This window comes from Amblyomma americanum, chromosome 10 (assembly GCF_052857255.1).
Source record: "Amblyomma americanum isolate KBUSLIRL-KWMA chromosome 10, ASM5285725v1, whole genome shotgun sequence".
Taxonomy (NCBI): Eukaryota; Metazoa; Arthropoda; class Arachnida; order Ixodida; family Ixodidae; genus Amblyomma; species Amblyomma americanum.
The window spans coordinates 17,048,423-17,060,143 of NC_135506.1; the positions used below are offsets into that span (position 1 = coordinate 17,048,423).

The 11,721-nt window shown below is 46.3% G+C and overlaps 1 long non-coding RNA gene across 1 annotated transcript; it reads right to left on the reverse strand.

Annotated features, from left to right (window-relative positions):
* Positions 1-5,657: 5,657 nt before the first annotated feature.
* LOC144106520 (uncharacterized) lies at positions 5,658-8,189 on the reverse strand. The gene is made up of 3 exons (XR_013309036.1): positions 8,043-8,189; positions 6,642-6,825; positions 5,658-5,853 (listed from the first exon to the last, which is right to left on the reverse strand). It is a non-coding gene; the product is annotated as an uncharacterized LOC144106520 (long non-coding RNA).
* Between the last annotated feature and the right edge of the window lie 3,532 nt (positions 8,190-11,721).

The window sequence follows — 11,721 nt, forward strand, 5'->3', positions numbered from 1 at the left end:
AAAGCTTGTAACCTCAGGTAAACAGGTGGGTACCCAGCGGTGGTTCTGGCGATCTAAATGGCGTGTGTAGGTTCAACTGTAACGTCCTGAAGGGTCATTATTTTATGCTAGCTCAGCCAGTGTGGTGCTTTCAGTGGGCGCTCAAATAGGAGAGGGCAATGTGCAGGAGAGGGGGACTGTTGTCGCTCCGCAGTGGAGAAGGGTGAAGAATTCGGGTGTTTTTTTTTTGTTCCTTTTCGTGTGTCTCTGTTCCGTGCGACTGCCGAGCGCCGACTCAACAGTCTGCCGCGAAACAGGAATGGTAATTCGCCCTAATCAGGTTCAGTTTGAAGACGCCATCCACACGCTCATTCGCGCACGCCTTGGTGTGATGATGTGAGGGAACGTGAAGGATCTGCGTAAAAAGGCTGACAAGAGAGAGTTTGCAGAATAGTAGCGTTGACGATGAGGCGGCGAGGGAAAGGGTCCAGGACTGTGGTGCTACAGCTATCTCATCACGTCCTTTTTGCAAAAAAAAAAAGAAAGGTTTTGTGTTCCTAAGCATTATGAACCTGTCAAGTATTCTGGGGAAACAATGAAACACAATTGATTCACATATTGTAAACTGGCTGTGCAGGCAATAGCCGCTGGCTCTGAGAAAAATTCAGGGGGGTACTTTGTTGACCTAAATTGGCGTGAGGCGAAATCCTTTAGCGCGGTGTTGCTGCTTGTGTCACTGATGTCTGGTTAAGATGTCGATTAAGCACACAATTGTTTGTGAGTCTTAAATGCTGGAGAAACTGGAGGACGTTTGAGAGGCATCCGTCTGATTCAACGCCTTTCTGCAAACACCCTCCAGCGTCCTAGACAACGAGAACTACACATGCATTGGCGGTAAGTAGCGAGCTTCTTTTGTTGATTGTTTGTTATGTGCAATTTTCTGTGTCAAAGCCAGGCAATAAAGGAAAAAAAAATTGGCGGTAAGTAGCGTAGTCGTTAGCACGCTCGGTTGCGGAACGGCAGTATGGTGGTTCGAATCCCACCATGCTCAAAAAAATTTTTTTTTATAGAGTTGTTGGATGTAACGGACGCTGGACGGATCCATGGCCGCTAGTTCGGCCTATTTCTGTGGCTTCTGTCAGGCTACATTAACTGAAATTGGTTCTATGCTTTTAGTTGGTTGGTTGGGAGCGCATTTATTACATAGCTTTCTTTGAGCACTTTCACACTGTGCGAGGTCGTCGAGAGCTTGCTTGACAAAGTGGCCCTTTTTTCGGTGCGTCGGTAACAGACCGGAAACAGTTCAGCTCGCGGGAATGCAGGGGGGTGGCACTATTCCGCGTAGGCATTTTGCGCGGCCATTTTCTATTGGGTGGTGCTGGCGGCCATCGCAGAGTGAAAGAACAGAGTTCTCCCTGAGTTGCAATGTCCCGACCTAAAACAAGAATTTCCAGAGGCTATACACAATACAAAACACGACAAAAATATTACTGAGATACCACCAAAAATACCTCCACTACAGAACATTTTCCTATTGAGTACACAAGATAAAATCTGGAATCAGCGTTGCCCTCTCAGGCGGCCGGTCATAGACCAGTTTTTGTTTTCTGCTGTAGTTCTTTCCTTCGTGCATTTTCCGTAATGCGAAATTTCCTGTGACAACTGCCCCCTTCTTTAAACTTTTCACTGGGTTAAGCCTGCTTTTCCTGGTGGCTTTGACATGGGTGCGTCCTTTTTTTTTAAGTCTCACCATGTTGTAATGCACATAGTTTCGACATTCCACACTGCTTGGCAATAACCAAGTGGTTGTTCTAGGCTTAGTAGATGGTTTAACATCTTCGTAGGAAACAACAGCTGTCTTTGCAACGCTTTTCCTTCTTGCTTCTGGAGGCGAAATTCTAGAGGCCCGTGTACTATGCGATGTCAGTGCACGTAAAAGAACCCCAGGTGGTCGAAATTTCCGGAGCCCTTCACTACGGCGTCCCTCATAGCCTGAGTTGCTTTGGGACGTTAAACCCCAATAAACCATAAAAACCATAAACCTTCTTGCTTCTCGTTTGACTGTCACAAGAAGTGCGCTCACTTTGACCTTAAGGGCAGCACAGTACGCGCAGGTATTTCGATGTGAATTCTACAATTTTATACCTGTACATGCTCTAGCTGATACAAGCGCCCATCGAGTAAACAACGCATTTGGCGTTTCCTTGAAAACGCAACAAACAATAGATACGCTGCCGTACCATTACTTCTCGCGCAGTATATCGGAAAAACTTGTCCATTTTCTTTTGGGCGTCAAAACAACTGCAGCTTCGCAATACGACTTCAGGTCCGAGGTAACTGTGCTTCGAGAACTTGGCTCTGTGTCACACAATACGCAAGTCATTTATTGTTCGCCCATAAGTATTTATCTCACGGAAAGTGGACTTTTGCGCACGTCCAGTTAAAATAAGTGAGGACGCGCCTCAAGTGAGACTGAGATACTGGGACGGCTTATGCTTTACAGAAGTTGCGGGTGATATTGAGTGAGGTACGAAAAAAAAAAAGTTTCGCCATGAAGCCGGGGGGCTGAGAAGGAGCCGCATATTTTACGGAGTGGAAATGGCGGCAACATGTGTACAAGATTCTAAATCGAGGGGCGAGGGTAGGAAACGAGGACATTTTGCCCGTGACATCGTTGTGCATGGCGTGGCTGTTCTTGCCGCTCCTGGCCCTCCGCATGACTCTCAGGCCATGGTCGTCCACGAAAGCGTTCCCTCGTCGCCTGAAATCTGCCCCTCACTTTTACAAGGCGCTCTGAGCAGTGGACCAGCGCCCCTGCAGGTCGCTATCCTGTCCTGGTGGCTGATTGCAGGAATCACGACCTCGCGGGACACGCACACAACAATGGCAGGCTTCTTCGTCCTCTCCACCTTAAACATGTATTTAACATGTTTCCCTCTGAAAAAAAGATAACAGCTGTATAAAATAAATCACTGATCTTTTTTTTTTTTTTCAAACAACTACGGTACTTTTTTCCTTCGGACCGACCTATTCTTTCGTTATAAGAACAATAACTAACCGCGCAAAAAAGGACGGGACAAGAGGGACGAAGCACACGGGACGAGCGCAGAATGCGTCTTCTCTCTTGTCCCGTCCTTTTTTGCGTAGTAATGTATTGTTCTTATAATGTACCAACTAGCGCCTAACCCCACTCTTCTTTTCTTTCGTTATCTTACAGCAGTATTGTAACTTCAACTCATCTACCTCTGCAATGAGCGAATAATCTGCTCTTAGGCTACTCTAAAACTTATAAATTTCTCAGATACACTGAGTTCTTTCGGCTCCTCGGAGTTGGAAGGTTTTGCGTCGCATTAGAGCAGAGTTCATAGTTTCCGTGTCTCGCACGCCGCAACAGGAAGACACGTCTGCGACGTCAACCTGACGCTGAAGCCGCCAGAAACAAGTGCGGTCCTAGGAACGAGATAATTTTGAACCACTTATCGCTGAGCTCTAGAATGTACAACCGCTCTGCTTATCAATGTTAGAAGTTCAGAAGGTTCATCTTGGAAACAAACGCTCATTAATCGAAATGTGTGAACACTTCAGAATTTCGAAATGGCGCTCACGCCTTTATCTGTCGTAAATGCTGCACCAAGCAGAAGTAAGCTCGTGACGGAATTGATGCAGGGGAAAAATATGTCGGCTGTTTGAACATCTGTAAAGTGCATAATGGTGGTTCAACAGCGCAAACCCACACAGACCAAGAAGGAGACGAGACACAAACCAGTGGTGATTTGTGTGTCTCGTCTCTTTCTTGGTCTGTGTGGGTTTACGCTGTTGAACCACCCCTATGCATCAACACCAACTAGCCCAATCTGCAGTTCATCTGTAACGTTTTCATAAAAACTTGAGCTTAAAGTTTTTGTGATTTTCAGCGTTCCGGGAATGTGTACGGCTTCGGCAGACGTCCTCAAAAACTAGAGCTGGCCGAGATATGTAGCTATCGTTGTTCATGAAGTCAACCCATCGCCTTTCCAATGATTCAAACTGGTTCTACGGGCTGTACTGAAAATAAATACATTGTCTTTTGCGCGGGTGCGGGAATTTCGTTGTATTTCGCTCTTTGGCTTCTTGTGCATCGATACTACTGATAAGCAAGCCTAATTTATGCGGCTGAAAAGAGAAATCAGCCGGAAGTGACTGCCAATCCTGCGTTTATGCGTTTCTTCACAGGTCTCGCCTTTTTGCACTCCAAACCCTTTTGAGTGCACTGAGTTCCGCAAACGCAACAGCTCGAAAACTGTTAATGCTGTTTTCCTTTCTTTACGCATATTATCAAGTCGTATTCTATTTGGGAACTATCATTTCAGTATTCAGTGCTTCTAAGCAGGCATCTAAGATGCCATTCCCATAAGAAAATACATGTTCCAGCCTATGTCATAAATCGCAAGAGTTATCTGGAGCTTTTACGAACTTGTCTATGATAGATGAATGACTAATTACATTGAGAAGATGAGGAATAAATTTATTCAGAAGGGCTCTTCGATGTGTGGATCGCTCCGCACTTATTTCGTCCAGTCAAGGGTCCCACCTATAGGCAGCCGTTGCACATGCTCGTAGCACTGGCGAGCTAGTTTTCCAGGACCGTGCTGGACAAGGCCGCCTCCCACTGCTCCAATGCGGGATTTTGGTGTGAGGGCATTACTGGCTTGCATGCCAAACTTGATAGTGTCACCAAGTGGTGACTGCCATCCGGGGAGCAGAACGACCGCGAAAGTGGTGTATAAACAAAACTCTTTATTCGGGCTGACTTGCGCCCACAGTCGACTGAATCACTCGGTGGCGGCGAAGCGACAAGCGTGCTCGGCGGTCGTCGAACAGAATTCCCGCCGCTGTCGGCCGTGCTCAAATTAAAGCTGATAGCGAACTTTCGAGACAAAGCCTGCAAAGTTACTAGAACATTCTGGAACAACGTAGAATCAGCTCTGCCTTGATGCTGTCAAGATAAATCTGGTCGCGTGTTGCATTGCAAACAAAGCAATAAAGCGGCGTGCCGGCAGCTTTGGAGAATGAACAAACACTGCAAAGATTCGCGGCAATATTTTAGGATGGAAGCTATGCCAGTGAACCGCCCCGCGCGCACTGTTATAACCAGACTGCAAGCAGCAAAAGTTTTGGCAAATTTATTTAGTCCACGCGTAGGCATCAGCTCCGTTCAGCATCATTAGCATTAGCTGACGACCATTCTAAGAATAGTCGACATGAACTGCCGTCACCAGTGTTAACGCCACTTTATGGCACTGCGCTCTTTTATGATAAAGTACAGAAACTTTTCCCATTCGCAGTCTTCAACTTATATTTGGTTTATCCTGGTGGTGCCAACAACATCGCGGTAAGCCAGAGCATATACCTTCCTGTTTCCGAGGCAGTTTTTTTTTTTTTTGCTGAACTTAGCGTCCCTTGAAGTACCTTTTTTTCTGTTCGTTTCTTTTTCGAGATATTAGCTTTGTCGACGTCACATGAGCGCTGCGAAGTGCAGCAAAACTGAGCTCACGGCTTCTCCAATGTGTCTGCACATGTTCAGAAGATGGCAGCTCCAGACCATTTTGGGTCAGGCTGTCTATCACTGACACTATGTTTCAATCGGTATTCAACATATTCGTCATATTTGAAAGAAATAAATAAAAATAAAGCGCTAGTATCTGGTTAGAATGGCTTTATTTCAGCACCAAATTCCCAGAATGAAGAAAAGAAACAGTGGGCGTCGTTGGTCAGGTCAGGTAAGCAGGTTCCGCCTGTGGCGTAACAAGCCGAAGGGGCGAGGTATTTCTTCCGGAGAACCGTTGGCAGTGAACGTGTGTGTTAACCATTCCGAGGCGGTTTCGAGGAATTCTCCTGAAAAGATATGGAACAGTAGACCATATGAACACTGTACAACAGTTCCGCTTGTCGGCGGTGTTGCCTTTTCGTTTAAAGCCTGGTTGCCCTGATCATTCTTGTTTTGTGCTTAATGTCCCTCCGAATCTATGTCTCCCAGAAGTGTAGAACCATAAGGTCTGCACTCATACCCCACAGAGCGTCTTAGGGGAACCATTGTTACACCACTCGCGAGAAAGAATTGAGCTCACCTGCCTATATATGAACAGTTATTTGCTTCTGCCTTGTCTGATATCCAACGGTAAGCGTTCAAATTAAACATGCGTGCGCGCACTTTTACCCTTTTAATGCTTCGTTGGAATGATATTTCGTGCTCTAAATCGTCGCATCTTTTTTTGCCTCTAACGACTAAAGGCAACAATAACATTTTTACATATATCCATGCTGAAGCTCATCCGGCTACGGCTAGAGTATATATTATCTACCTTGAAGGGAGCAGGCACTTTCTACGGGACTGAAAACTAAAACAGAGATGACTTCCACGCAGGAGAATGTTACTTCGTGAAGTTCCCTATCAGTCAGTACTCAGCAGTCATAAAATGGTGAGCGTTCCTCCAAGAGTACTCGGTTCTTTAGCGTTGTTGTCCGTTGCCCTTTAAGACCAACGAACTTCGTTTGAGCTAAACCCAGTCATTTAGTTCTTCACATTCGTATTATACTCAAATGGAACTACTTTCAAGAGACCTCGTCATTGGACCTTGCTTCTGCGTAGCTTGAGTTAGTTTACCGCGCTCTGCTTCGCTCACCATGAACTGCTGCTGCGCTGCTGTAGTGGCGCGTACTTTAACGCCCGTAGTAGTAGTGCGGGTAGTAGGCGCCGTAGTAGGCGGAGTGGTAGGGGTAGCCGTAGTACAGACCGTCTGCAATGTAGTACTGCGGAGCGGCCACAGTGTACGAGACGGCGGCGAGGGCCAGCACGGCTAGGAGGATCTGCGAGGAGAATAGAAAGAGTCGGTTAGTACACATGCATAGGGTGCGGTGAACTTTAGATTAACCTTCCGCGAAACCTATGAGGAGGCCTTAATCTACTTGTCTCCCAGGGTTTAGACTACTAAAGCGTTGTTCGCAGGGGCTGCTTCTTGCAGCGCAAGGCCGAGTACGGCGAAAACACGAAGGCTATGGATTTGTTCTAAATTTCTGCCAACTTTTTAATTTGAAGGCTGCTTTGCATGTAACATGCACGTGCTTCAGAATCATTTGCGTGTCGTGCAATCCACATTTGGGCGAGATTTCTACTTGTCTTGACATACCTCCCCAACACTATGGCAAGACACAGAAGGCGTATGGTTATGCATGGTTATGGTTAAGCATGGTTATAAACCTAACAGCCTAAACCCCCTCCCCCTCCCCCGCGCTTTTCGCGTCACAGCTGTCGTTCCTTTGACCCCCCCCCCCCCCCCCCCCGCCTCCATACTTAAAAGACGCTAGCTACTGCCCTCAGTCACCCCTAATGAAGGAGCCGAGTTGGCTTCGAAACGTTGGGTTAAAGTTAAAATTTTTGGTTGGAGATTTGCAGTTCATAATAAGGAGTATAACACAAGCACATAGCGTTTTTGGTATCTTAGTGGAGTGTTAGACACAGTGTACGGATATGGCGCACGTCGATAGAAACCTAAAATCATCCTCTTTGCAAAGTTCTGCAATATTTGTTCTAGCGCTTGGCGGAGCGGTTCCTCGTAGTCACATGTTGCAATAACTATTGTGCAAAATAATGCAGTGAGCGATTGCTGTACTTGATTTTTATTGTTTAGTCGGGCATGCTTCCTATTCAGTCTCCTGATGAAACAAAATAACCATTAAGGCCATATTTTCCCACAAAGCAACGGTTTCTTTGCAAACGAAAGTTTAGAGCGCGATTACAGCTTCTTTCTTTTTTTAAATTGTATACAGAAGAAATCATGCCTGTCGTCAAATAGCTGGTTAACGAGGTACCCATAGAGCGCACAATAATCAGCAGCATTTTAATGGTTCGCCAACCTTTCAACTTCTTGCTCACACTTATTATTCTCGAATTGTTAAGATGCAGCAATGTGACGAACTGCCTGTCTTGTAGACAGCAATTAAATAAGATAAACTAGAAATCAAGCTCATAAAAAGCCACGGAGAAAAAAAAATAGAAGAAAAAATGAAAGCGGTTCCATACTAACCAGCACCTTGATCATAGTGGCTGGATCGGTGACGCTCCGAGACTGCTGCTCGCGAGGAGAAGTGATCTGGGAGGATCTGTGCGTCTCACCAGCGACGCAGGCTCCGTTATATACGGGTTCCTCCAAGGAGGAATCCCCATTCGTACATGCTGCTGTGGCACGCCCCGGAGTTGCGAAAAGAAAAAAACACGCTCAAGTGCGCGGCGTACATGCAACATCGAAATCCACGAGAACGCAATGAAGACGCACTCTAGCACGTAGACAGTCAGTCTCTCTTTCTCTCTCTCTCACTCTTCGCTCGCTCCATGGCTCTCTCGTTTTCTTGGTGTTTTTGAGGTGCACATTTTGTTACTACGCCTTTTTCTCGAAGAAGAAGCGCTGCGGTTAGAAAGAGCTCACACACAGCAGCTAGTCTACTATCATCACGTGCACGTTATCATACTTTTGGCTATAATTCTTCACTCCTACCTGATCTTTATATGCCTGTCATGCAGAGAAACCGGAAATGGGATTGCAGAGGGGACATTTTGATCATGTTACGCAACCAGCGTATGAACATTAGGCAGAAGACGAAGTACCGTTCTGAAGCATGGTTATTAAACTATCTATTATATCGCCCTTGAGAAAAATTAGTAATAACAATCATGAGGACTTCACATCTGCACCCTGGGTGTTGATGCTGCGCTGGAGTAAAAAAAATAAAAAATACCACGTGTGGACATGTAGTTCTTATTACTTTGGAGTGGGCAGGACCCCAGGTATTATGCATTGCACGTTATTCATTTGGACCTAGCACTAATGCAAGGACAGGTGAGGAAACAACACAGATGGTTGCTTTGTTCGCTTGCTTGTGCTTATCGTACAAACGTTCTACGTGTGTAGCTCAGTGAACCACGCGATCTACTTACAGCTTCAACTTGCACAAATGTTTTTATAGTTTTATAAGAGTGTCGTCACTTTATGTAAGAGTGTTTTGTTTTCTTTTTCCGCGTCCTTTACATCTAATTTTATGCAGTAAACTGCGATATTTATTACGCCAGTCACGCTTGTATGCGAACGTCCTGGACATCAGAGCGAGTATGTCGGGCCCACTTAGAACGAACCTAACGGTCGCGCGAATTGCGTTTGTTCTGTCCGAAGTTCGTAGTAAGTGGACTTGCCCTCCTATCACAGCCCAAAAATAGAGTGAGACTAAAGTGGTGCTTAATTATTTCTTTATACAGTACATGTGCACGTCGGTTTCTATCAAGCATTGCCCTATCAAGCCGCCTTCTAAGCTCTCCAGCACGGTCATGTGCTCCAGGCCGGGACCCCTAATGCAGTGGAGCGGCTTTAGGGACTCAATTACGATTGAAGCGTTCATGGCAACTGATTACGGTAGGTCGGCATCCACGTCTTCAACCCTTGATAAAGTTCTAAGGATGTAGAGAAGAAGGTACCGCAGCGAATGTGCGCGCAGACCGTACAGTGTGTGTCACCTTTTTGTGAAGCGTTCGAGCAGCGGCGGAGTCCCAAATAAAGCGACACACTCTGCAGAAAATTCCGCGCGAAAGTACAGCCGCATAGGCCTATATACCAGGTGAGATAGCAAACCATCGGCTACTGTCTGATTTCAGTTTTCATTATGGAGGCAAAGCGCTAAGGCGCCCGTGTGCTGTGCGATGTCCGTGCACGTTAAAGATAATAATAATAATTGGTTTTGTGGGAAAGGAAATGGCGCAGTATCTGTCTCATATATCGTTGGACACCTGAACCACGCCGTAAGAAAGGGATAAGGAGGGAGTGAAAGAAGAAAGGAAGAAAGAGGCGCCGTAGTGGAGGGCTCCTGAATAATTTCGACCGCACGTTAAAGATCCCCAGGTGGTCGAAATTATTCCGGAGCCCTCCACTACGGCACCTCTTCTTCCTTTCTTCTTTCACTCCCTCCTTTATCCCTTCTCTTACGGCGTGGTTCAGTTGTCCAACGATATATGAGACAGATACTGCGCCATTTCCTTTCCCCAAAAAACAATTATTATTATTATTGATTGATTGATTGGTGCGCGCTGCTCCACCGCTCTACACGAGGACAACGCATACTCACTGTTTGCGCGTCGCATACCCAGCAATTCTGGACAAAAACATTTTTGAACGGAAATGAGTTTATGGGCGCAATTTTTTCATATATTGCAAGATTTCACAACAATCAATATATCCACAGATCTCCCGCCGGCAGGTTTGAATTTTTTTGCTGTTGTCAAAAGCGTTCCCCACTGCTTTTTCACGACAGTCTTAACTACTCGATGCGAGCGATGAAAACTTTGTAAAGGAAGCATTTTGCTACATATCGGAAGAATATGGGTCATTGCCTCCAGTATTTCAATATCAGTACTGTGCAAATTTGTAATTTTCAAAATTTTTTTTTCCCAAGTATGTTGAACATAACGTGCACACGGTGGTAGCGCAGAAGGCGGAGTTTCGATTGCGCAGGAAACGCGCGCCACTTGACCGGGAGGGCCAGGAAGGCAGGACACAGCGACACTGGCATTCGAACTTTTCAAATCCTTATCATCGGTTCTCCACCGGGTCGTGTGAAGTGCGCTTGTGTCGTGTATGTGTTGTCTTCTTGTGTCGCTTTTGACTTTCAGCAGGAGGATTGCGGGAGGCGTGGCTGTGACGTCAGACCACGTGACTCGCCGCAGATGCAGCCGCCGCGCCACTGCTCCGACCGCGGTGCCACGACCGCCGCTTCGCCGGATGTAGTCATGTGATAATGCATGTGACTCGTCTTTCGCTTAAGAAGGCCAGTTTACAGTACCTCCTCGTTCGTTATAACCGAGTGTTGCACCCACGGTTGTTAGCTTTACCTCTGACACTGTGTCATAGCCCTAATACATATTTTGACAGTAGCTCCACCCTCCTTCGTAATAAGCCACCGTTTGTTATAACTGCAGTTGTTATAAGTATGTATAACATATGGCGAAATCAAGAGGGTGGCTTTGTGAAAACGTTTTATTGATCCGTTCATCTGTTCATGCCTGTAAATCACTACGCCCTTCGTCGAAAGTAAGGACACGAAAACGATCATAACAGCAAATCACCTCGCGCTCTGTGCAACATGCGAGGGCTGCCAAGTTCGCTCAAGTGTAGTCTAAAAAAGCGCGACATAGCTCTGCTTACTCGCGGGCGCCATCCGAAATTCATGCGTCGGATCATACAGTATTAAGTCGCTCTCGGAGCTTGATGCGTCAACTACGAAATTCGGCGCGACCTAGTGTAAACGTTCTCTGCTTTTTGACATAGCCCCTTCCGGAATCCTTTAGCTTGTTCCTTTCTTGGCGGTACACTCCAGGTGCTCACCCACTATTAGACTGCTGCTGCGCCTATCGTTATAACTACCGTTATTCCTCCTCCTCCGTAACGATGGTCTGCGGATTGATTTCGACCTCTTGGTATAGAGCGTTTGTAACAAGTGCGTTGCACTGCTGCATATACCATCAATATAAGGAAATTGCTTGATGAAGGGGAAGGGCGCGGAAAGGGTCTCACCTTTCGCTGGGCACCTCAACCTTAACCGCAGTTTCGCCAATGAAAAGCGAAACTCATGAGGCGTTCGTGTGCTGTATGATGTCCGTAAAAAATGGTTTTGGGGGAAAGGAAATGGCGCAGTATCTGTCCCATATATCGTTGGACACCTGAA